Genomic DNA, 27,717 nt, shown 5'->3' on the forward strand with positions numbered 1-27,717 from the left:
GGAACTGGGCTGTGCCCAGATCAAGTTTTTAATGCTCTCAAGCATTTTAATATAAACACAGTTATTTTCAAATTAAATAAAGCCTTTAGAGTCTTTACTCTGCATTAGAAAAAACAAGATAAAAACCAAGCAGACTACAAGGCAAACAAAAATTTTTAAATGCCGGTGGACTTCTGATGTTCTCAATACAAGTTACTGTTCTGTGTTCTTTGTTATGCTTTACAAGCAACACAGAAATAAACCTTCTGTAGTCAAGATAAAGTGAGTCTCAGATTCTCCTGAGAGAATCTAAACTGCATCAGGCACTGCATCTGCAGCTCCTGTGTGTCAACTGCTATACCTAGTCTGCAGTGGAGAGAAAAATAATCCATTTCTGATGAAATGGCTCTTTATGATGGGTAGTGTCAGTAGTAGAGATGCTGAGACACATGTAAAAATAAATATGTACAGTCCAATAGAAGAGCTCATTAGATAGTTGCAATAGTTGTTGGTCAGTGCAACTGTAATATTTTCTTTAATTTTTTAGCTAAAGATCTACATCTTCTTTAATGAGGATATTGCTTAAAGGGAAAATTAATGATCAGAATTTTTATATAAATGTATCCCCCAATATTATATTAATTTAGATTTGAATGTGTTTAGATGTGGAAAATGTTCATTTATTTTTAAAAAATAATAATTTTAAAGGCTTTAAAATACATAAATATATCTTATTTTTTTTCTTATCATTAGAAATGTAAACACCACATAACTGGAGACAGAGTGCCTGTTCACTTGAGATTTACAGCTCACTATTGCATGCTCAGAAATAAGACACTCATCTGAGCTTCAGACCTTTATATTTGTCTTCTGATGTATAGGAATTCCTGTGAAAATATGAGATCACAAAGAGTGCATAATTGGCACTGAATTCCCTGTATAAAGAACAGTAATCTTGAATTGTCAGACTATAATGCCTGTTCCTCATGATAAATCTGCTGCATAGCCATTAAGTTATTATACCATTATACAGTTAAGCAATTAAAATAAAAATGAAACTCATGCTATCTGAGGTTTTCAAATTGTGGTTTTGATGAACAACATGAAAACAGGAATAGTGAAAGAAAAGTTTTATATTCCTTACATTTCACTGACCCTCATCCTTTTAGCTTTTCTTCTAAATATCAAAAGATCTGGCATAACAGAGAATGCCAGGAAGCACATCTGACAAAACTCTCTCTTAAGTATTGTTGAAAAAAATTTGGTGGAAATGTTTCTTGGCACCATCAGGTTAGCATTAGAAGTGTAATGGCTTTAAAGCAAGCCTGAACACCCCTTGACAAATGACAGTTCCAGATTTTAACATTGATTACAGATGCTGCTGAAGATATCAAAAGACATGTGCCCAGCAGTTGCGTAGTGCACTTGCCCATGACAATACTATTTGTCTGTCAGAAGATCACCTGCATCGGTGGTCCAGCACTGATGATGCTGCCAATTTCTATGTTAGGAAAAGTAGAAGCCTTGATCATTTTGTCAATCACACAGCCAAGGTTCTTGTTTTTCTAGCATAGTTCCAGGGACCAGTTTGTCTGAGTTCTGAATTAACAAATTGTTTCTATTTACTTGAAAAGTAAATCAGAAAAAAACAGCCTATAAACACTCTTTTATTTTGCTTATTTGTTTTCAATAATAACCACACTAAATACTATATATATATATATATAGAAAGATACAATCGTGGACAGAATTCTCAAAACTACACCGGGTTGGACCTAGATGATCTTTAAGGTGCCTTCTAACCCAAGCAACTCTATGTTTCTGTATCAAAGCCTAATATAAGAGAGTAAATTCCAGGCAATTATTTGGACCTAGCTGCACATGTTTCCCACAGGGGTTTTGCATATGGTTTGAAGAACCAGAGACATGGTACATGCTGAAGTTGACTTCTGCTATGAACTAGTCAGTGTGTTTGCATGAGTTTTCTAGCATTCTCCAGCCTCCCCAAAGCCACACCACCAGGAAACATTGTGTCCTTCAACCTCTGATGCTATTAGAAGAGGCAGTTCACCGTGGGTAATTATGAAAGCAGAATTATTTTTCCATGTTTTTATGTAATATGTTCAATCATCTTGAATTACTATTAGTATTTTTCCAAATTGAATTGAGGAGTACAGGGGGCTTTTGTAGCTATATCCAGACACTTAAAATGAAGAACTCCTAATGTGGTCTCCTTAGCACTGGTTGTTGCCCAGGAAGCATTCTAGGAGGATCAGAGTCACTGGAATTAGAATGAAGGTCTTGTTGTCACTTATTTTACATTTCTCTTGGAAAAGTTATCTTTCTGGGAATGATTTTTCCTCCAGTTTTCAAAAAGGAATATCAATAAAACTTGGAAATGTGAATGTAGATTTCAAAGATTTATATTTTAAAATGTAAAATGAAGCTAATCAGGCAATTCTTACTAAAATTGTCTTTTGTTTGGTTTCTTGATTACAGAGCTTGGAGATAAAATTAAGAGAACATTGCTTAAGTTGATATATACAGTTTTAGATTTAGAATTCTTTTAAAACATCAGAAGAAAATACCTCATTTTGCTCTTAAAAGCTCTGGTATCAGGCAATTATTTAAAAGTAGGGGTATTTCTCATTCAAAGACAGCTATGGTCTCATTTTCCTTATTAGACACAACTCTCATTGGAATCATCCTGAACTTTGCTTCGGTGACTAGTATGGGTTTGAATGAGACACTGACATTTTCAGGAGGCTCACTGTTACACTTCTACTTTGGTGTGTCTTCCATTCCACTCCTTTATTGTGGCAAACCTATTGCCCAGTTTACTTTTGTTCCAAAAATCTATTAATTTTTTTTTTAAGAGAAAAAAAATAGGGGGAAAAAAAGTCTCTGTATCAAAGGAAATGAATATTTTTGTCTCAGGGAATACTTCTTTTTAAAAATTCCTTGAAAAACTTCAATAAAATAAAACCTGTGGTATACTCTCAGTGGACTGTGGTGTATAAATATTTGTATTTTGACCCAATCTGTTTCAAGCAAGTCCATAATGTATTTGACTTTTACATTGGTATAAAACAGTAATCAAATTAACTAGATGCTGAGTACATTTAAACTATAATTTCTCCTGCCAGTAGGTCATATGGTGAGATAATTTTTCCAGAGGTTGCTCTCCCTGCCTTCTAACAACCCTCTGTTTCTTGCTACTGTTGACATGAGAAAGTTCTTACAGAAGAGAATGTGAGAATACAGCTTCATGTCTAACATCATCCTTTCATGTAAGAAGAGCTTGGAAAAGAAATTTCTGGGTACTCTTGGATACAAATCGTGTATTCAATAGGCAACTTTTTTAATGATACATTGCAATTTTCTGTGTAGGATACCCTCATTGTTCCAAGGATAATAATTAATTGGTTATCTGTCAAGCTTATCCCACAGGACCTAATCATCTCCATTTTTGCTAATACTACCTTCTTCTCCAAAGGTGCTTTTTCTTTCAAATTTAATAAATGATTATCATAATTAATTTAAACATGGAGATTTGTTTGCAAGCTGCCCTTAGGCTGAAGTCTGTGGCTTCTTTTTCAGGCCTTGCCGGCGTTGCATACCTAAAGTCATGTCTGTTCTTTTGTCTGTTATATAATATCATCTCACAAACAGTGCTACCTCTCCCTGCAAACTTAGTCTTACTTAGAAAATACACTAATTAATTGCCATTATCCTTCTACTTTGCATATTTTCCTCTCTATTTATAGCTTTATGTAATTTGCTTTGCTTGGCTTTGGTTTTTTTCATTACACTGTGAGCTTTTAAGTTTGGGGATATAACTTAATAGGATCTGATTGAATAAGATGCCGGCAGGTAGTACAGGACATAAGTAGGTGAAATAATTGTTCATAAATGCTTTTTAATTGTTCATAATGCTTTTTAATTTAATAAATATATCTCCAGTACTTACTGTAGAGCATTTTATTTTCAAATTTTCTATTTTATTATAAAAGTTCCCTTTGTATTAGGCTCCTGCTCATCCAGCCTGTGAAGTTAAGCACTGAAAGTTCTGCTGCTGCCAGGGGGTCAAGGGGAAGTGTCACCAACTAAAAGTCTGACTGAGTGGTTTTAATTGCTATGTGCTACTAATTTGATGAACTGCCACACAGGACAAGTGTAATGGGGCATTATTCAATGTTCCCTAGCTTTCAAGTGTCCTTCATGTCTAAATAAAGCACTGACATTTCTGTCATCAAGTTTTGGGTTAGAATCTCAAACTTAAGGTAGTTTGAAACAAACAATTTTGTGACCATTATGATGATGATTAAAGAGAGAAGTTCTACCCTCTCCATAACATTAATGACAGACCAGATAATACCTTTTCCAGCCTCGAAATGAGGTTAAGCACTTTGAAAGCCAAGGCATATCTACAGAAGTGAAATTGAGCTTTTCAGAGCAGACTATCCAATCATCTCACATAGCAAGCAAATCACTCTGCTCAGTGATTTTATAATGTAGAATGTTTTTAGAGTGCTATTGCAAACTTCATATCATCCTGAAGCATAAGCCACCCTAGGCCTGCTATGGAAATGACCCTATTAGGGACAGCTGAACAAGTGACAAATCTGCATACGGATTGCCAGAAAAAGTAGTACAAATTCTATGAGTAGCTGTGCTATTTAACCCTTCCAGTTTGGTGAAACACGCTTCTCTAATGATGCTCATGTTGTTATTCCAATCATAGATTACATCCAATCATTTAAGGATTTTAAAGCTAGTCTGTCTGGGAAAACATGAGAAAACGTACGTTGTTATGCATTTGCAGTCAGCTGTAGTGACTGAATTGACATGAATTTCCTTCTCCAACAGTTTTTTGGATCACTTTTACAATTTGGTCATGAATTTGGGAAGAGCAATGCCAAGCCATTCTACACTCTTCCCACAATTGTGCTGGTGATGTTTGCTGTCTTTGTCAAAGGGAGATAGAGCAATGTTTATTTTCCCAAAATTGTAGATCCACTTTAACAAATTACAACCTATTTTTGCACCTCAAACCAAACAGAGCTATGCTGGAGCAAAATTCAGTGAGCAATCCTCACCAAATGTTCTTCCAAGGCCATTAAACCACTGGGTACTTGTCTTTTTTAAACCTTCTGATAAAGAAATAACGACATTTCAGCAGATGACATTATTTAAAGTCCAGGCTTGAGATGTAATTTTTCATGTTTTTAAAGTTTTAATATTTTTAAAATCTTTATCTTCCTCTTCATGGCCAGGTAATTTTGCAGAATGGAGTGAAAGGAGGGTGTGGCTATATAGTTACTTGTTTTTACTTTCTAACTTGCCAGTAAGAAAGTGTCATTGCTTTTCAGAATATAAAAATGTGCTGCAAAATTGGAGACTTGTGGAAGCTGTGGCATATGTTTAGTGTTTCTCAGACAGATCTGGACTTCTGTTTCTACTTTGTGGCCAACCACAACCATGTGGCGCCAGCACAGATGATGGACAGGGAAAGCTTAACGTTTGCCAGCAAATAATCTTTTGCTTTAGCCAGTTGAGGTTGTGTCTGTGAGCTGACTTGTCCTTACCGTGACCTGCTTTATTCCTCTCAATTCTACCTGAGGAAAATGGGTCTGAATTCTGCATATATTACCTAACCCACTTTGAATGTTTGTTTCGTATTATAATTGGAGCCTTACTGGAGCTATTTTTAATCCTTTGCAAACATGGTTTAATAGAAAGCGTAGAGAAGAGAACACAGTAATCTAATCTCCACGAGGATTTGCATCAGTGATGTAGGATAGGCAAAGGACATATTCCCCAAAGCTGTAGATCCCAAATTACGGGACTTGCCTTGTGCATGCTGGAGCAGCAGGAACTGTCAAATTGCAGCTGTCCTCTGCACCACTGCTGTTGGCTCACAGAGCAGAAGTTGTGTTTGCTTTGAGCCCCTCCTAAAGTTTGATTCCCAAAGGGATCTTCACCCTGCAGTGTCTGAGAGACATGGTGGATGGAGCAGCTACTTCTTTGCTTCTCCTCACTCTCAGGCTCTGCCCATGTTGGAAAGCACCACTAAATAGATGTCTGTGTGGGGAAGGCAGAGGGATGTTCCCTTTAAGTGTCTTTCAGTCTTCCCATCACTGAAGCCTGACAAAGACTTCATTATTTATAATTACTGTAATTTTCTGTTGCCAAGCTATAATACAAAATGCCTATGTGGATATTTTTATACATTTACACTATTGTCTGGCAGTCTGGGGATTTGTAAAGATGTAACTTTGAATTCTGGGTGATTTTATGAAGCCATTGTATCATGAGTGCTTTGATATGCATGTGACCCATGATAAGGTGTTGAGGCAGAACAGGGCTGAGGGCTGGGTGAGGAGGAGGTGAAGTGGCTGCTGAGCATGCTCTTCAGAACGTGGGTGTGGGGATGTGAAAATTCAACCTCTAAAGATTTCCTGAAGAGCTTGGAGCAGTTATATCCAGTCCCTGGAGTTGCAACAAATTAAACTTGTACTCATTATTTAGTATTCTAATGTTTGCCTTGAAACACTGTTTTATTGGTTAATTATATAGCATGCCTTTATGTGTTCTCTCTATATAGAAAATATTTCCAAAAAAGGTCGTAAGATTTCCTTTTCCATTCCCTGATTTAAATTAAACAGGAAAACCTTAATATGCTGTAGCCATCTTTTGACCTTGCAGCACAGGACTATGGTAGCGTTAATATTTTTTGTGAACTTGATAGTTTTGTTCAGTACCAAATTAAAATGCTAACAAATGAAAAACACTAAAGCAGAACTCAGTAACACATCGTATATTACTGCTGCTCCTTTGACAAAATTATCTTGCTCTAATGTAGTAGGATCAGCTTTACCTCTCACTCCAAAATGTCTTCACATTGTAAATAGCACATACAGCATTCTGTATACATACTGTAATTGCACTTAGGCTTGACTCATTCTCATGCTCCTTGTTTCACTGAAGTCAATGAGGTTATGTGGTTAAGTGAGAGCAAAATGTACTCCTTTCATTTAGACTAAAATGGCAAATTACTGCTGTGAGTGCTTCTGGGAATATAGTGAAAGTCACAATAAAATTTAAATATAATTTATGCATTGATCTGAAATAGGAAACTTTGAGTGCTCAGGAATGTTACAGAAAATTGGAGTGATTAGTGTTGAATTTTGGTCCTGTTTCTTCATTGCATTTTTACCACCTCATTACAGCTCATTACAGAATTTGAGATCCGGTATTGCTTCTTACAAAAGAGGAAAGCAGTTTTTGTCTAGTGACAAAAATAAAAGTGTTGGACTCACTCTTTACCAGAAAGAATTTTTAAAATAGTTGAAGGGAATAAAATTATTGAACACAGATACGGGCTGAAATTGACAACATTTCATAATAAAATACCAGAACAGTGACTTTATTTTCATCATCATCATCAATCATCATTATTGTAAATGTATATGAAGAGCATTGTGATTTGCATAAGTCACTACATGCTCATTGGCATCAGATGTGCAACCAAGACTTGGCTTTTTCCTATCTCAGCCTTTTCTCTTCATACTATGGTATTCTCTGCTGTGACACATTGAATAAAATGGAAGATTATATCCTCAGATCCCAACACCCAATCTAAATGTGAAAAATCACCTACGTGTAAGTTTTAAAGACCAACTTGTAGGATATGTACTAGCTTTTTTTATACAGAAGTACAGAGCACTAGCAGCATTTGTGATTTATCAAGGCACTGCAAAGAAAAGGCTGGTGTCTTAAACACACGACACTTGTCTGTCCCAGGCCAGAGCTGGAACCTGGACTACTGCTGAATTTTAGCTTAGTGGGGTAGATGCTGCATCCTCTATGGGGACGGTGAAGTCAATGTCCTGATGATAAAGTGAGGAAGGCTTAGACAGCCTGTGAGAAGCAGTGTTTGGTACGATGGGGCAGGAAAGGCTCTGCGGCATGTGTGAGGTACAGCAAGTGAGGGAGGTGGTGCAACAAGGATTTTGCGTAGATCTCAGAAATGTGGGAGTCTGGTTTAAGCTATAACTTACAGTAAACCAAACTGAGATATGAAGATGAATTGGTGGTGTGCCAAAAGCAACAGGGATTAATGTTGATTCTCAATAGAAAGGCACAATTACATCTTCATGTGTTTAGCTTTATTTTGGGGGGTGGGGGGGTGGAAATCTAGTTTTAAATATCAGTGTAATATTCTGCAATAGTGAATATTGTGCACAGAAAAAACTGGACAGATCAACTGCAGTGACTCACCTCTACTTAAGTAATTTCTATTGATGCCACACTGTAGGACCACCCAGTGAATGTGTGGATGGGTGTGTAGCATTCCCCCGGTTTTGCATGTGCAGAAATTAGAACATGGCACACTCTGGGTCCAATTGCTTTCTCCTGCACTCTCAGAAGCTGTGTGGAGCTTTCTGAATGCATGCTAGAGAAGTGTAGTTTTATATGGGCAACTTAGCTCCTTTCAGAAAGTCACAGAGCAAATAAATGCCCCAAGCTGTGGCTCTACTTTTCACCTCATAGAGACCAAATGTACGCTGGTTAAATGGATGAAAGGAAAATGTACCTTTTCTTGTAGCTTGGCCACAAGAAAAATAAGTTTTTTAATTGATTGGGTCAAGAGGACCTCAGGGAACGCTGCTTGGATGAAAACGGAATGCCATTTACAGCAGAGATAGGAAATCTGATCTAACAGTGTTGTAGTGTTCAAAATCTGATTTAACACAGCTAAAACAAATCAGGAGCCTCAGAGATTCAAGTTAAAACTAAAGTTAGAGGCAAATGTGCATAGCTTAGGCTGTGGAAGGCCAAACTTTGTATGCTCTGAGGCCATATTCATTCCCAAGATAGGCCAAACCTCTGTAGTTACATTTTCCATTAAGAGCAGGTTTCTTATGAAAATGTGCTCAATGACACCAAAATCTCTCACAGGCTTTTTTAGCTGATCCCTCCACCTAGCTTCCAAATCTGGCAGGCTCATAGGTCAAATTAGGGTCTTGAACTGATTTGTTGGCAATTGTTGGTTGAAATGATACGAATTGGTGAGGACAGGTGAAGCAACAACAATAAAACCAGCCACATCTTCCTATACATTGGAAATTGAGGAACTCATGGGTTAAAGTTGCAGTTTTCAGGGAATGCTCTTACCTTTCAGCTGCATTTTGCAGAGGAAACTGAACAATATATTCTTTATGTATGAAGAGCAACCTAGAGTAATGTTGATAATATAAGCAAAAATCTAAAATCAGTTACTATGCCCATAATACCAAATGCTAAAGCATTTTATGTCTCTCCTTCCCATATTAATGTTTATTTCTTTTTCTACAAGTGTTCAGGTTCTCAAGCCCTCAGCAGGATTCTCCTGGCAGGCAGAAATTGATGCAGCTGCCTCTTGCAGATGCTCGTAAACATCTTGTATTGGTCATGGGGCTCTGGCAGGTGAGCAGGGTGGTTATGTATGATGAGTTATAGTCTCCACTGATGACCTCGTGGGAGGACCAGAGCCCCCTGGAACAAATCAGTGCAAACAGCTTTCATGTGTTCAAGAGGTGGGGCAGAGAAGCAGGGCCCACCCAATGGTGGTATAGCTGCAGGGCAGCCTCGAGTTTTGTCTAAGAGGTGAGTGCTTTGCACAGCAGCAGATTAGAAATGCAAGGGAGGGAAGAACCAGCCGCACTGACACCAGCCTGTGGCTTGCACAACTATAAAGGAGTAAAGGATTAGCTCTTCATATTAATTATCCCCACATATGTGTAGGGGGACAATGTAAGTCACTAAACCTATGGGTAATTACTTATGTAAAGTTTTTTATTTCTATATACCTGTAGAGAGAGCTCTCTGTAAATATATAGATACTGAGGGTTTGCTATGGCTGAATGATATAACTCTTTATTTTGAGCTTTGAAATGGATTTTTTTTTTCCTAAATAGGATTTTAATAAGCCCACAAGAAATGCCTGCTTTTCAGAAAGTCTGTGATTTTTATAACAGTTTTCTCAGAACTAATTGGCAGAAACTGATCTTGACCTCATTTTCCAGACCTTGGAAAAAATGAAATTGTAGCAGTTGACAGCTACATATAAATGACAGCTTTGCACAGAAATTTATTAGTTAATTTTTCCTACTTGGAGATGACTGTCCTTGTACATGAGGGTTATTAGTATTTTTCTGTTATCTGCATTTTCTATTTAGTCATTATAAACATGCTATTAGTGTTCTATACATTACTCTAGTCACATAAAGCCTAGACTTTATTTTGTTTTTGTGAAGCTGTTAATTATTTTTCTACACAGGTTTTTAGTGGGCCTGCAGGAAAGAATGGTTCTGGTTTTGATTTTTATTGAAGTATGATTCCTGAGGGTGGGATTCAATAATACAATCCATTTGTCTTAAGCACTGCAAAGGCTCATGGCAAATCTCTAAAAATAAATTTCTTTAGAGAAGATGTGGGTGAGAGAAGCTGTACAGTGGTTTTAACAGTCCAGAACTGTGAGGTGTTTTTTTTTGTTTTAATAGGATTACAATCAAATAAGTTTCAAAATATAGACCATGTAAGTAGAAAAAAGTGGATATCATTCATAAAAGCAAATAAGATATATTTAGGAATTCAAAATAAAATCCTATCTAAGCATGCTGATTAGAGCATAAGATCTCTCCTACAGAACTGGACATAAAACCAGAACTAGAATGTGATGTTAACTAGAAATCATTTAATCCTGTGGTTCCATTCTGACTAAATACAAAATATGAGTGGCCTGGCTGTCAAAAAGTGAACTTGGAAGCAAATGGAGGGATAATTTGAAAGGCTGATAGCACAGCACACGTGCAAAGATGGGAGTCAGGGGAAAAGAGATATTTTAGTCTTGATGGTGTCGCCTTGAACTCAGGTGTCTCCCCAGTGCAGAGCTGCTCTCAGGAAAAGCTCTGCTGGTAGCTGGGACAGAGCAACCTCTGCATCCTCCACAGGGTCTCTGACAGGTGAGGCCCTGCCTGCTCATCTGCTGGGAGCTTTGCCTGTGCCTGCCACCTCTCTGGAACTCTGTCAGGCCACTGCCAGGGAGGAGGAAGGTGCTGGCCCCTTCTTGGGGGCCCAGCCAAATGCTGGTGCACAAGTGGCCTTGCTTGGTCACCTGCACAGTGTGAGCCCCATCTCACAGGTTTAAGTCAGATCACAGAGGTTTATAAAGTAAGTCACTTTGTGAAATGGTTTCCAAATTTGTGATGCAAGTTTGGGAATGAAAATGAGGTTTAGGGTCCTTTGAGTTATTTGCCCTTTCTGTAGGCAGAGAAGTTGTGGTGTGAGGCAGGTTGATTGTAGATTTGAGTGAGGCCTGACTGTAATAATCCCAAAAACCAAACAGTGAAAGTGTTATGGATAATGTTATGCAAAACAGAATGAAGGAACTGGAGTATGATTCTGACTTGCAATTCAACAGGGAATATATCAGAAGATTCTGTTTTGCTTTGCTACTGTGGAACAAAGACTGGATGTGCAATATGTATATTGGTTATATTTTACATAAATCCTTAAAATGTTAATATTGGAGTGGATTTGTTTGAACAGAATAGAGATATGTTCAGTTTGCTGAAAGACTTCACGATATTAATTTATAACAAAGCTGAAAAATAATTTAAGTAGACTTTTTATTAAACATGAGAGACCTAATCCATGCTTCAAAAATGTATTTGCATGGTTTGAGGGAACTTCTGGGACCAAAAGATGGTGAAAAAGAGGCTTAAAAGTAAAGAATTATGTGGTAGTGAGACTTTAAAAAGACACTGAATTTAATCCTATAAGACCTGTAGGAGTTACGGGACAGGACTTCAGCTGATAAAGTTTTTGTTGCCCCATTAAAGTAATTCTTGGGTATTTATGGAGGATATCTGAAGGTTTATATTTTCAAATTGCATTCCTATATAAAAAAATCATCTCTGAATGGAAGTCTGTGATCAGGGATTCACCTAAATACAGGTGATATGACACTGCTGTCTCCCTCTTCTTGCAGAGCTGCCCAGGATTGAGGACAGGTGCTGGACAGAGCCAGTGCTGAAGAGCAGGTGAGGAGATAGAACGTAGTGCCATTTTAGGGCAGGGAAAAGTCGGATTAATCTGAAGTAATGACGCTCCATCCTCAAACCATGAATTTACTGCAGGAAAGTATCCTTCCCTTTTTTCCCCCCACCGTCTCAGCTTGTCAGCCCTGGCACAGAGAATCTGTGGCTGGACACGTGAGATGGAGCGAGAGCTGTGGGCTGTGCCAGCCTGTGAAGGTACAGGGGGATCTGCCTGGCAGGGGTGTGCCCCACACGTGTAACAAACAGTCCCATGCTGGGCTTGGGATATTTGTGTGTGTGTGGTGTGCACTTGCCTGATGCCTTAAAAGGCCTATGGAGACTTTCAGCTAGCTGGAAAGTTAGTATCGCTGTGGCCTGGTATTGAAATGGATCTCTGTGGGTTTTTATTTATTTTGTCAACCTCATGTTAGAGATGAAATAACTCAAATGAACTTTTAAGATCAAAAGTGAACAAATTCATGTACTGACTTGCTGCAGGGACTTCGTAACTAAGGATAGACACCTTTGCTTCCATGTTACTTTTTAAAAAGAGAGATGGTTGCTATGTAAAAGTTGACATTTAGCAATATATTATTTGCTAAATTATTAGTGGGTTTGCTTCCTGTTATCTTAATAATTTTGAGGTGTTAACTGCTAGCAAATTCTCCCTTTTTAGTAGTGGTGACTACTTCTAAAGTTATAAAGAGTTGTGAGTCATAGCAATACATGGAATTACATATAAATGCTAAAAACTGACATTTTAGTTTGCCTTAAAATTATTAAAGTGAAATTCCTGGATATGTATCATCCTAGTTGTTCCTATAATTTGTGGAATGAATAATTTGTATGATTAATGTGGTATGATTAACATTTTTCTGTTTGTGCAATATCAATATTTAGATAATGATTTCTTAAGTATTTGTGTTTATTTGCCGAAATCTCTTTTGAGTTTTTGTCTCAAAGAAGAACTGCAATTTAAAAAAGATTGTGCTGTGCTACTTAATTGTGCCTCTTTGGATAAGCCAAAACAGTAGCGCTTTATTTTAATCACTGGATAAATTTGTGTTTCTAGAACTGGTTTGTGTGCCTGAATTTACCATTTTATTTCTATGAATTCTCATGCATTCAGTTTTGAAATTTTTCTTCTGTTTGTGCCAACAAGTACCTGAATATTCTAAAAAGAAAATACTAAGTAGACTGGAAAAAATCAAATAGGTGATTTGGAATCTGAAATTAAAAAACTGGTGTTTTTGGGGGAAATTACGGGGGAAAAAGTGGGGTAATAAGCATAACATTGGAGACTAAACATTTACTTGATTATCTCCTAATTAGTATTAAAAGTGAAGAAATTATGGAAATAATTCAGAAAACGTGAATTCAAAAGAGGATCAATTACTGTAACCCTTAGAAACTGAACAGAGTATTGAATGCATTTGATGCATTGATTATAAATTTTCTGTTGAGTACAGGGGTGATTCTACTGCTCTTAATCTCTCGACTTTTGATTTTTCTTCTTTATGGTGAAGGATGTTCATATATTCTTTTTTAATTACCTAATTTATCAGTTGGGTCTCTGAAAGATCCCTTATAAACTTGAGCAACTTTACAATATGATACCAGTAATTTAGCAGTTGCTGAAGTAAAATGAGATTGGGGTTATTATTTTTAATTGGAAATCTTCAACTAAATTAGAGATGAAAATAATAAAAAAAAAAGACTGTTATAACCTAGGCTATAGAAATATCTGTTATTTCATATACATATGTTATTTCAAATTTATATAAAAATAGCTGTTATTTCAGAAAACAAGGTGGGGTTTTTTTGCAGAAGATCATCATATCAGTGGATCTTGCATTGATGCTTGACAACAGCTTGAAATGGGTTTGGATTTGCTGCGACAATTTGGAATTGTGCTGTCTTGTGGGTGGGTGTCTACTTGTGGGATTCTACCCTGTGGATTTTAAAGCAATCTATTTTAGAAATTTCTGATTCTCATGTAAATATTTCATTAAGCATTTATTTACTATGCAAAAATTTAAGGAAGTTAACTTTTTTTTTCATTATCCACTCACGTAGATTTGCTTATCCATATTATACCTGTCTCACTTGGAGCCATGGGACACAGTGATCGCTGGTGTCCTACTTTTCCTGTGAATGTCTTCTAAAGAACACTGTGAGGAGAAGGACACATCACAGACAAAATGCCTTTCATGTCCTTTGGCCCTCTTTCAAATGGGAAAATCTAAAGCATCAGGTGAGTCTGAATGACTGGTATACTATCAGTGAGATATATCACAATTAGGAAGCCCAGAACAAATGCAACTCTTTCCTGGGCAATGAAGCATGAGATTAAAGGCTGATGTCCAAATTTAAGAATCCAATTAGCAAGTGACTTATGTCTGTGGTACAAAATCAAAATGCTGCTATTTAAGTTACATATTCCAGCACTGTGTGGGTTCATCTCCTTGTAAACTACTGAAGAATTTTTATGAATAGTTAAATGTGTATCTGGAATAACAATATGTGGTGTTATAAAGAAATGGTGTATGAGAAATAGTGTACAAGTGCTGCTTTCTTCCACTTCGTGTTTTCCACAATGAGCTCTCGTACACCAGGGCCTTTAGTGGTGCAAACTACTATGAATACTGACTGCAGTTCCATAGCTTCTGATAAATTTGGGGATAAGCCAACTCAGCAGTTACACATTGGGTAGGAGAAGCATGTTCTTGAGAGGATGTTTGCAGTATCAGACCGCTGCATTTTGCAATGGTAACCAGTTCTCCGCAGCCTGATGGTGCTTTGGAAATTCTTGTGATGTTTTTCCTAAACTCAAAGTGAATAGAGGGGAAATTGTATTGCTCCTTTGTGATATGTTCCTCGAGGAGTGAACCTATGGAACTTAGGGATTGCTTTATAAGAGGAATGTGGTCATGTTAAAGACTTGAGAGGTTTTGGTGGAGGAAAGACTTGAAGGTTATAGACTAATTTAGATAGAGGTTTATTTCACAGGTCATTTATTTGGCTGATTGGGATTTTACAAAAGGAGTCTGGGGGAATACATTAATTTTCTTTGAAGTGTCTAAAGTGTATGGTTTTATGAACTCACTTTACTGGGTAACGCACCTTTCTGATTTCTTTTTAACAGCTCCCTAGAATGTATTTATAACTTAAAGGATCATTCCTAAGCTCAGTATCTAAACATGAGTGTTCATTGCCTGCATGTAATAATAAATGATAATGGAAGAAGAGTATTGGGCTATTAGTTGTAGGGATTAGAAACCTCTTCTTTGATGACCAAGAATAAATGCAGCTGATGGAAGATAACTGAATTCACACATCTATATATTTTCACAGAAACATCAGGCATAGATTATGAGACGTATACATGTAGAGAGGGGAAAATTGAGGACATATGCTGGCCTTTCAAACAATGTAGAGAATGTGCATTTAAATGTACTTACATGTAGGTCTGTAAAGTTGACCTAAACATCAAATGAAAAAAAAGTCAACCAGATGTGACCCTGTATGCCTCATAAACCCTACTGAATAACTGCTTTTATTGTTTTGTACACAGTGCATTGCTAAATGTGATTATGGAGATCTTAAATCCACATTGGTTTAGGGTAATGCAAAAAGAGCTCTGTTTAAAATCAGTGAGTAAATACATCCCATGTCAGTAGAACCTACATTGTCTAAGTGTGGCCTTGTGAATCTTGTTATCATGGTTGCCTTCATCTTAAATTGTATAATTAAAATGTTCTTGATTACCAGCTTATTAGAAGGGGCTTTGAATGGAGCAGTTGAGAAATTTGGATGAGAAAATAGGACAACTTTATTCTTTCATTGTTCTTTATTCTTAGTGATGCTTGCTTCATCCTCACAAGCTATCACTGCGTGTGGTCACTTTGCTTTGTTGTAAGGCTCTGTTCTCATCTCATCATGACATCTGCTCACAGTCTGTGTTATGGATTTCACTAGGGTCATTTTTCCTGATGCTGTCAAAGTCTCTTTTTTAAAAAAAAAAATACAGTTCAGAAGGTACCAATGTGAGAGGTAGTGATCATAGTCTTTTATGTGAGTTTTGATTTGCTAGATTTTCTGGGTTTGTAACACGAAACAAAACTTCATTAGAAAGCATGTAGTTACTATGACCTCTCCTAACACTGTTGTTCACTGTTTTCCAGTATTGCTGCGAAAATTTACAGTGAATGAGAACCTCCTGAAAGTATTCATAGCGTCAGTATTAGTCACCACAGTACCATTGGCTCTATAAAGCTGCCAGAGACTAAGCTCCATTTTTCTCTTCTGGACCTTTACTGCTGCAATTGCATTTTCTGAAATTAAGACCACCAGACTTTCTAGGGAAAATGTAAGATTTCATGCTAAATTTTACCTTACTTCCACTTTTCCTGTTATAATTTAGGGAAATGTACTTGAGATTGAAAAAGTGATTCTGATAAGGTGTCAGATGGAAATGAAAACCAAAAATTTTGGCTCTGAACTCATGGACAAGATTGTCTACCCTTATAGATGATCCCTTTTCTATTGCTGGTACTGCTTGTACTCTTCACTATGGCTTACGAAGAAGCATAATAAAGAGAATGACCTGATTCTGTTTTTAACCCTTTTTCCTTCTTTATACCTTCAACTTCTGCTTTTAAAATTCCCAGTAGATAACTTTTTCTGCTAATTAATGTACCAAAAGTAGATTGAGTTTGTCTTTGGATATAAACTGCATGCATCCTTGTCTATACAGAACAATTCATAAACCTGTCTGTAAAAGGAAGGTGGATAAAAATAAAAGATTGGGGCAGGAGCACAAAGCCATAGGGAAGAGAGAGAACAGACTGTCTTGATTTAACAATCCAAAGCATGGAAGGTTTTGCAATATTCTTTTTTCAAGATAGTCAGTTCGTTGTTCCAAAATGCCTGGTGATGTAATAGCTGTGGTGGAGTTAATTTTCTTAATTTCCTAAGATTTCTGTTGTTTCTTGAGATGCAGGAAAAGAAAATCTGTGCATTTTAGAATTTATATTTTCTCCATTTATTGAATAAATCATCCTGACAGGAGATGAAATAGCTATCTCCCTGCTGTGGATATAAAAGATACAATCATTTTTCTGCTGAACATCTAGGTCTCATGCATGTTATTGTAATAGAGTTTGTTACTGCTGAGACATGGAATAAAGCTTTCACCAAAAGTTTATTTTAAATGCACTGGTTTTTGAAGCCTAAAGTAAGTGTTAGAGTAATGAAATGTTTTATATTCAGCTTTAACACTAGACAGTCATGGCAAAAAGGAAATATTGCTGCCTTCAGCCAGGTGTTTTGTATTTCATATTCTTTATGCTAGGCAGGGAGAATAAGAGATGCAGAGATAGCATGGAGGTGTCTGATTTTGCTAGAATTTTGCTTTTTGGTGTTGTTTGTAGAAACTAATGTGATTTTAAGATTTTTTTTTAAATATTGTTTTAATATTGCAAACTGTCATTGTTCTGTTAAATATAAATTGTGAAGCTTTGATTCATTTCAGCTTTGTTGTAACTTAGGGCCAGATTCCAAGCTCTGCATAAAGTGCAAATCCTTCTGCTAAACTGGACTATATCAGCCTTGCAAAGTCCTTAGCATGAAGGGGGCTTCTATAAATAGCAACAGTAGTAGTTTGAACGGATGGAAAGTGTCTGCTGTTCCCTGGAAGTTCACATTCATTTCTTTCATTTATCGAGATGTTTTACCACTTCTTTAGAGAGGTGTGCCTCTATTCAGTCTGCTTGACATCTAAAGGGTGTGATATTGGACAGTTACAAACGCACCTGTGGTTTAAGGGGAGACATTAGGCAGACTGAGAAGTCAGTCCCATTGGTCCATCTGCTACATTAAAACAGAGCTGAATTAATGTAGACTTGAGTAGCTGGACTGGTGAAAGCATAACTTATGAAAACTAAAATATAAATATTTCATTTAATGGGACTCTTACAACTGGAAGTGCAGAGAATACTGGGAGATGATAGTGCCTGGAGGGGCTGGCACTTAGTAAGGGTTGGAGATTCAGTGCAGCCATCATTTGTACAACTTAGGTTTTATTAAAATCAGCAGGCATTTTACCTCTCATATTCACTACACTATCCCCTGTGCTACAAAAGCTCTCAGACAAGTACAGAGCATTTGTCAAATCTCACCATAAATTGTACATTTCTGTGAGCTTGTTGCAGCACACAGTTTCTTCAGAATTTCAGTCATCCATAGCAAATCAAAGCATTTTATCAAACCTTTTGTCAAATGAGTATGCAGTGATGCACAAAGCATGTATTTTAGATTCCGGATTGTTAGGAGATTATGTAGGCTTACATGGACTAATATGAAAGTAAGCTCTTTCACATCTGTCCAGAAACTAATGTTATTTTTAAGTAACACTTCGGCATTCTTGTATGTTTTTTGCTGGCAAAGCCTTTTCTACTGTTGCAGATATTTACAATGCAGTCTTTGGATGACTGCAGCCACTGACTAGTAGAAAGTGTGAAAAGAGTAGTGTAAATCAGATCTAGTAGAAAAACACAGGTTAGAGTAATGGAAGTATTATGTTAAAAGAAGTAGAAGTATAAAATTTCACATGCCGTTGCTCCTGGAAATACTTAGTTTATGTAGATATAAATTAAAAAGACAAAAAAAAAAAAGTCCATCATCAAAAAAGCCAAGGAACACAAGGAAGAAAAGAATCCTAAGTGATCAGGTCCTGTGAGAGGCAGGCTGATTTCTATTACCCAATACATCAAAAAATTTTTTTAATTCCTTGATAAATTCTCTTTTTCTAAGAACCTCAGAGGATTCTTCAGTCTCAGATTTAGTTGCAGTCCTGACCTTGGCACGCAGGTAGATACAGTAAAGGGGTGTAGTCAGCTACAAAAAAAGAAAGCTTCAGTCTATTGCCATCATCAGGCTCATACACTGAATTCAGTGCTTCAGTGGTGGTCATGGTCTGTCTCCCAACTGGTAAAGTAGGAGACACTGCACCAAAGGAAAGCTGCAGATTTCATATCTGTTCTGTGTTTGAGCCCTTCCAAGTTAAGATAGTAATCTGATCCTTTCTATTCTAAGTGTAAAAAAAAAAAATAGTCCTGAAAGTAAATTTAGAGCTCCCCAGTCTTAGACAACAGAGCTCCTGGGCTACAAAACTCCTCCTCACTTTGTCTCAGATCTGTAAATCTCTCTGGACTGAGTGCAAGCATTTTAACTGGCCAGATGGGCACTGTGGTATCATGTAATGTTGGAGACAGGCCTGGAATTATGGTCGCTCCAATGCATTTCACTTTGGAGAAGCAAAAGCACACTTTTGGACCAAGCTTAATTCCCAGACTGATGTGCTGGTTGAGCTGTTGGGCCAGGGCAGAGCACCGATGGTGGAGGTCAGGCCTGGCTGTGAGTGTGCCCAAGCTGCTGGCGACAGTGTCCTGCTGTGCCTGTGGCCTCCTCTGGCCTCTTGGGCCAGTATTGTCTTTGCCTCGGGAGCCCCTTTCTCACATCACTGCTTCAGGGAAAAAGCCATAAGGATGCAGTTCGCGATGTGAGGAGCAGTGAAGGTGTGTGGGAGTAGGAACAGAAGAGACCAACTTGTGAGAACCTTTAAAGCTGAACTGTCAGCCAGTTCCACACTGGGTTCTTGGGTTCTGGGCTGAGCATCTGAAGTAGTGTCATGGCCTGCTGTTAGGTATTGAAGATTTTCTCTTAGTGGGTGAGCCAAAACCCTGCTCGTTAGCACACACCCATGCCATGCTTCCTCAGGGCAGACACAGCTTTATTTAAAAACAATTCAGGTAGGTAGTGCTCAAGCTGGTCTCATGAAAGGTCTTTATTAAATAGTAAACTGAACCCTTAGTAACTGGAGTTGCCAGTGCCTGTCAGAAATATTAATCTGAAAAAGGGAGATAGCTGCTGCTTTAATAAATATTATCCTCCACTGAAACATTTCCTAGAAGTTAAAACAGGAGTATATTTTAGGAGATATTAATTTTCCTGTAAGGTTTCCTGCTTATTTGGTTTATGGCCTCTGCTCTTTTCTATCTACAAAACTTAGGTGGTCTTGTATGGTTCCATGATGCTTATGTCATTAATAATTCTCAGATGCTCCTTGGGAAAGTTACGCAGTAGGATAAATCTTATATGCGTTACTGTACAGTTTGTCAATAGGGAGTTCCAGGCTTTTCAAAAAAAGTATTTCTCTATTAAAATGAAGATGTGTCAGGAACACTGATTTTATGATGATGGATGCTGAATGAAAAGCTTTAGAATCGCTAGAGATGCATGTCAGTTATGTGTTGTTATCAATTTTCTCTTGAGTTTTTCCCCCCCCATATTTTCCGAATGGATCTCTTTCTTTGGCAGGCTCCCAGAACAGCAAGTAACTATACTAGGCTGTTGGACATATGCTGTTAAAACTGATTGTCTGTGGCAGTGTTCAGACAGTTTATATATTCCCTGAAACTTATTTTAAAAGGTCTTTTTGTTCATCCTCTATCTTAAAAGCCAGTTTCAACAAGCATTACTGAGATTTTGATTTACTGTTATGAGTGATGGTTTTAAATGTGCTGGTGCTTTCATGGGAAGATTAAAACCATACTCTTGTGTTATTTTTTTCCAACCCCTGCCTGTGACTTCAGGTACAAAAGGTAGACTGTACTTTTGCTGTACAAAGGCTTCTCTGAAATTCCCAATGACGTTTAGGTATGGATTAATATTTTGTTGATTATTTTTAGGCTAAACATTACTAAATACAATGTTTGATTGTGTCGCAAATCTCTTACTCTGAGTTTATTCATTCTTCTTATCTGTAAAAGGATCAGTCATTCCATAATTTTATTACAGTCAAATAATCAGCAGTAATATACCTGAATGGGATTATAAAGTATCTATAGATATAAAGAATCTATGAAAGCTCCAGCTTTGTTAGTAATAGGATTAATAAAATTCTGAGGGTTCTGTCCCTCAATTGTTCTATAGAAAACAACAGAGGTGACAAATTTGGGGAATGCTGAATCAGTGCTGAAATATTTGCACTAGGAAAATGCCAAACTAAGATTACAAATATTTTGTATTCATTAAGAATAAAGAGATATGGGTTAATATTCAGATTGGGTATATAGAAAGATAATACTATTAACCAGTCACCAGACAATATTGTCTCTCCATCCTTTTATTCAGACCTTTGAATTATGATCCATCCTGTAATACAGAGTTAGACAGTCTTGACCAGCTACCCTGTAACCTTACCATGCCTTTGTCATATTTGCTAAGTCAACTAATAGTATTTTTCAAATACCTTCTGCATTCTTTGATAGAGAAGCAAATGCCTTCTGGTTCATTGTAGCAGATTTTTGGGTAATGAAATTTCTAATCTGTATGCATTTAGACAAACTTGATGACTGATAAAAGTAGGAAATCTTAAAAAAATTACAGCCCATTGAATAGCCGAAACATCCAGTCACGTGTATGTTGGTGCCTCTTGCCTTATTGTTTAATTCTTCTAAATGCTGTGTTGCTCCCGAAATGCACATAGAAAGTTGAAGTTCTGTGTGGTTTACTTTTCAATAGAATAGGTGCATAACAGCTGATTCTTAGCACCTCAACTGACAGAATCCTAACATGCAGAGGGCAAAGTCTGATCCATGGAACCATTGATTTGCATGAGCTACTTATGCACCAACATGTACAATAAATGTACATGAGGTACAAGAAATGTGCTACGGGATGACATTATAATGACAATATAAGGCTCCAGGTGGTCTCTTTAGATGAACAGAGCTTTCAAATTAATACCTTGATGCTCCATATGGAATGAAAGAAAGACCTTTTCTCCAATAATGTGTACAAAACCTGAAATTTTTAACTGCATATGTGTGCAGTAAAATGAAGCCTCATGTTGACATAGCTCTGAAGTAAATAAAATGATTGTATCATTGCAGGTATTGACTAATGATTTGCAGATTGCATTCCTCTGAATGTGTTCTACAACAATTCTAGTTGGTTTATGTTCCTTTAGATTTACAAAGAAATTCCCTTCATCTCTTTTCCTAGTCTATGTGCAAAATAGAAATATACCTAAATGTAAAAAAATTAAACCTTTCCAGTAAACGTGACCAAGCATCTGCCAGAAGCTACCCTGAGGTAGGACATATATACATTATGGTTGACCACAATGTTATCAAGCTATTTTTAATCAATACTTCTGTTCTGAGTCACTGTTCCATTAGTGACTTGTGTGATACTAACTCAATTTTTGGGTCAAGAAGCCTGTGCAGACCTTAAGATTTCCAACGCTTTTCTGAACAATTAATAATCTATCTGTGCAAATCAGGAATTTTGGCTCTTTGGAGACATGAAGTATCATTATAAATTTGAAATTAGAAAATAGCAAACAAAAAATTTTATATCAAGGTAATCAGGCAAGTTAAAACAGATGAAAGATGTTAAATGCTTCCCATTCCTAATCTCACTGCTCACGAAGGTGTCTCAGCACGACCTTCAGCATGTTCAGTCACTGTAGTGGAAAGTGTTTTCCTTCCTTGCCTAACATGCCCTGATGCAATTTCAGTTCTATAGTTATAGTCAGTCCCTTTAAAGCTAATACGTCAGATTCTGTTTTCTTCTTCAGAAATATTAGACCTGGGATATGAGCTTAAGCCATTTCCCTGTCACGGCAAGGAGGGCTCATGTGGTCTGAAGTACTGACTTGGTAGCTTCAGTTCTTTGAATAGAGATTGAAGCAATGCGACTCTCACAGCACACTGGGAATAAGCAATACTTAATTATTACTTAAAGGGAGGTTGAAACGGAGGGAATAACTGGTGAAAGGTAATGCCCATACTTGGCCACTGTACAGTGTTTGCTGCCTGGATGGGAGTTTGAAGCAGGGTTCTGCTTGGGCAGCCACCTGTGAGTTTGTCGTTGTTCTGCCCTTTGGTTATTTCATCCAGAGATGCTGTAGCTACGCTGTGCATTCAGAACTACACCAAATGCACCAAGAATTAAAGTGGAATTGTCAAACTTTTTTTTTAAGTGAGACACTTTTCAATTTCCTGGACCATTTGTTGATACTCTAGGGGAGAATATATCTTTTGATGGTATTTCATCAAGATTGTTGTGTAATTGGGTAGGTATTAATCCAAATGCAATTTATTTTTGTGTTTCAGGATCATCGTCTTGCACTGTCCAAAATACTTAGGCTTTGGACTTCAGCTTTGAGCTTACATAATAGGAGATATTAGAACACTGTGGTTAGGGTTCATTTCATACCTGTCATGAATATTCACAAGTTATGGTCTTGTGCCTTTGCAATGCATAGATAATTATGGAATAAACTAGAAGATACAAGTTCTGTTAGACCATTTTCATGCTAGCTTTACTGGAATAAAAATAACCATCTGCATAGAATTAAAAGCATTCAATTGCACTTTTATCCATAAAACTGAAAAGGTTGAATGATGTACAGTTATTACTACATCTAAAATGTGTCTTTTGAGTGTCAATTTTGAATTGGTTTAAATTATCATTTTTGTTTTTTCTAGAATTTTTCTATAAATAGGATTTCTATTATGTATGTAAGGAAATAATTGGTTTTCCTTGCGTTTGGATTTTGAAATATTTTCTGGTGGGTGGTGGTAGAAATGCTCATTATTTGCTGAAAATTAACAGCAGCAGTAGTCCTGTGCAATTAATTTCACCATAGTATTTGGTCCAAGATGAAGTAAAAAGTGAATTAGTCACATGTCCAATTTTTGCTTCCATTAGTTTGCTTCAAATGCTTTATCAGATATTGCTGATGCATATTCTTCTAAGTGAAAACAGTTAATAGTTCAACATATCTTAGCCTGAAAAAATTCTCTGGATGTGGTGGATATGCAATACAGCTGGAAGGAATGTCAACTAGTTTATATCTGAGCTGATGCAGAGTCGACTTTTTTGAACATAATCTTTCTTCAGTGTTTACTTGGGCTGAAATCGATTTTGTATGGAAACTTTTACAGCTTGTGTGGAATGAACTTGTGCTTATGATTTGTTTCCTAATAAGATGGTCTAGCTTAGTAACTGTGAAAGCTGCCTTTACCTGATGCATTTTATGGTCCTTTTGTCAAGATTAAAGAGATAAGAAATGCAAATCCTCAGGTAACTACTAAACTTGCAGAGCTTTTTAGATTGCCAGTGAGAGATGAAGTGGGTAAGTTTGATCCTCATGATGTAGTGTCTGTTCTGTAAAGAAACAAAACGTCTCACCCACAAATGTTTGTTTGGAAATTTTCCCAAAAAAATGCTTTCATAAATGAAAACCCCCAAAATTTGAATGTATTCTGTAGCTTGGCAGCCAGAAGATGTGCAGGCACTGTCAGAGATATGCTGGTCCTACATTTCATTACCCTGTCTTTAATGCATAGGACACAGTTATGCTGTGTTGTATCTTTTATAGAGATATCAGGGTGCTGGTTTTTAAAACATGGGAAGAAAAAATAGAAGATTCAGCAGGACAGGAGCATTTCTATGTTAGTAGCCAAAACAATAAAATCTGCCCTAGAATTACCACTTTCCAGCAGCATTAATTCCAACAAAGACATAAAAGTACTGTTGAGCATCTTACACATGAATAGATGGGGATGTAGAATAATCCCTTTTAAGGTGCAGGGTGGGGCAAAGGGATAATGCTTAATGACTGCTACTGGCTGGCAAAATGCTGTGTGTAAATGATAGGAAGGAGTAATCACTGCTTGACAGGTTGCTAGGGTTTGTTGTTCTTTTTTTTTTTTTAATTTCATCTGTTTCCTAAGTTTTCTCTAAATGTGGAACCTTTTGAAATCCACTTGTGAGTGGTGTATATACTCATCCTATTATTCATTAAATGGATTATTGAGTGTACCTCTTGTTTTAAGCTTTGAAAATATACCCTCTGGGTCCTAAGCTTCCTTTTTTTTTGTAAACTGATTGTCAAAATCATCCACATCTACACAACAAAATTCTGACATATGAACAGATAGCCTTATGCTGTCAGCACTGCTCTGGTCACAAGTTCAAAACACAGCACCATGCAAACTGCTATAAAGAAAAATAGCTCAGTCCCAGCTAAAACTTGTACAGTGTCTGAAAAGAAGCGGTAAAGTCAACAGACAAAGAATTAATCTAGCAAATAGATGTGGGTTCCTGTCCTAGCCTGACCAGAAGAGATCAAAAGTTCCCATGTGAGCTACCAAGCAGTTGTGTGTTGCCTATAAGTGCTTTTGCACAATAAGGAAAGTAACAGACTGGCCATTACCATGGTGTATTTCAGTGTACCACCAGTGGTTGTCATGGATGAATATGCAGCCTTGACGTTACTGAGAACTGGGCCTATGGTTCTGTCTTGCACATTTCTGCAGTTATCCTTAACATATAGCAGCAGTCAGTGCTCCTTTTGTATGTATGGCTATGTTCTCTGAACTTGTATAAGTAAACCAAGGAAATGCTGTTTCTTTCTAGAAGATATGACACTTGAGTAAAGTGAAATGTCACCTCTTTGCTCTGCAATGGAGGCATTACCATTATATTGAGCTGAAGATCAGTGCAATTTGGTTTTGTCTGCCTAGCAAGCTGAAGAGCTTCATGCTGGACCTATGGCACTCTACAGAGGGCTAACCCCACCGTATAAATACATAACTGCTCCTCAAGTTGACGTCATGAAAACTGTATTGGGTTTATTCTTTAATACATTGATTACAATAGATTATTCAGCAGCAGAGAGACCAGGCACAGCTGAGTAACTTTTGCCATGTTTGTGGCATCTGGACTGCTGTTCATAACTTTGAGAAGGTAAAAACTGACCTATTGAACTTGATGGTGCAAAAGGTGGAAAGGGGGAAAAGAAAATTACATATCCCTCTGATGACTGATAAATCCTATTTAATCCTTCCAATTTATTTTCCTGTCTTTCAAAAGCCTATGTGAACATATTGTCAACATTTTCCATTTTTTCTTTGAAGTAATGCAGATAGTTGGTTTGGTGCATCTCCTGCCTTGAGGATTCTCCTTGTTTTCTTTGCCAGGTTCCCCAAGTCATCATTCACACCACTTGCTTTATGTGATTACTGTTCTATTCTCACCTCCAAGATGCCATTTAGTTTGAACTTGAACAGAGAATTTTGCTTTTGGTAGTGTAAGCTAAGGTTGTTTCAGTTTCTTTCCTTCTTGCCACTCACCCCCTCCAAAGTTTGTATGTTTCTGAAGTCAGCCTTCTGGAAGAACATGAGACACCACAGACAATCATAATTTTGTGTTAATGAAATTATTTGTCAGTGAACTAAAATCTGAAGCAAAGTTTTTAGTTAATTAAATACTAGAAAAATACCAAAAACTGCAACAAGCCCTGCTACTTTGAGATTAAGTTCCATCTATTTGAATCTCAGCTTTCAGTATTATGCAGATTTTCTGCATTAACAATAAAGTTTAAAAACCAAGAATGAATGAAAAGCATGTTCTGATCATCTAACCGCGAAAGCTAAAAACCTGTAGTTCAGCACCTGTCTACAAACCAAAAGTCATAGAATAAATTTTCAGGTTGTGGTCTTGTAGTGTTGAGTAGTGGGAAGTTAAATCATTGCTGCTGTAACTATTTAAATGCATTTTCTGTGATCTAATTTTAAAGCTTTAGCATTAAATGATCACTCTGCATTCCTCCTTTACCATGCCCAGTACCTCCACGTAGACATAGCTGCATAATTCATTTTGCCCTTGCTTTAAGGTAGACCAAAGCGATAGTGTCGTTGGACTGTGAATCAGGAAGTTAGGACTAAGAATGTGTGATTTATTTGAAACTCAGGTAAATGCTATTGAGGTTAATGTCCAGCTGGTGTGAAATAGGTCTCTGAAGGCACAGACTAGGACTGAGCTAGGCTGAAAGTGCTGCCTGTTGCTGCCATTGAGGGTTTCCTATATTTGTGCAAATATTCTACACTTCAGGATAGCAGTATATAGCAAACAGAACATGTGCACTGGGTTGTTGTGTATTGCACCCTGGGCTGTGCTTTTTTGCACACAGTTAATGTGTTCAGTTGCTTCCATTTATTTTTGTCACAGAAAATGTATATGCCAAAACTGAAGGGATTTAGAACAGTCCCTTTTAAGGTGAAGGGTAGGGGAAAGGGATAATGCTTACTGTTACTACTGGCTGGCAAAATGTTGTATGTCAATTAATGTATTTTGCCTTTTTCTGGACAGATGGTAGTTTAAGGCAATCCTAAAGGTATTTCTTCCCATTATGACTTTGTAAAGCAGCACAGCAAATTGTCACTTTGTACACTGTTCTAATGGGATATGGTTTTTGACTGCTGGGTTGCTGCAAAACACTAAAACTATGTGAGTTACAGCTTAGTGCTGTATCCTGGTGAATCAATGTTTCCAAGTGTCTGCAATCATACAGATCGGATTTCTGAGTGACCTGCCTGTGAAGAATAATCATTTCAGGCATCTTAATCTCCCTTCCTTTAGCACAGATGTCTAAAAATAAAGGCCATGGTTGTGCTTCATTTTGTGAAATCCAGCATGCAACTTTTAACTTGGCTGACTTCAGTGGATCCATCAAACCACCTCTTCCTCCCAGCTCCCAAAGAAAATAATGTTCCTGACTCAGGTCTCCAGCTTC

At 37.2% G+C, this 27,717-nt stretch overlaps 1 protein-coding gene and 1 long non-coding RNA gene across 11 annotated transcripts in view; one reads left to right on the forward strand and one right to left on the reverse strand.

The window, feature by feature from the left end:
• Positions 1–27,717, reverse strand: part of B3GALT1 (beta-1,3-galactosyltransferase 1) — a 112,846-nt gene that overhangs the window by 23,842 nt on the left and 61,287 nt on the right. The window contains exon 5 of one of the 10 annotated variants that reach the window (XM_017735697.1): positions 26,180–26,311. The exons of the other annotated variants lie outside the window; for them this stretch is intronic. The gene's annotated coding sequence lies outside the window, so the exon portion shown is untranslated. The remainder of the gene's footprint in view (positions 1–26,179; positions 26,312–27,717) is intronic. 10 annotated transcript variants of the gene reach the window in all.
• Positions 2,899–16,687, forward strand: LOC108447034. The gene is made up of 2 exons (XR_001862397.1): positions 2,899–12,068; positions 14,142–16,687. It is a non-coding gene; the product is annotated as an uncharacterized LOC108447034 (long non-coding RNA).

Source organism: Corvus brachyrhynchos, unplaced genomic scaffold (assembly GCF_000691975.1).
Source record: "Corvus brachyrhynchos isolate BGI_N302 unplaced genomic scaffold, ASM69197v1 scaffold255, whole genome shotgun sequence".
NCBI classification, from domain to species: domain Eukaryota; kingdom Metazoa; phylum Chordata; class Aves; order Passeriformes; family Corvidae; genus Corvus; species Corvus brachyrhynchos.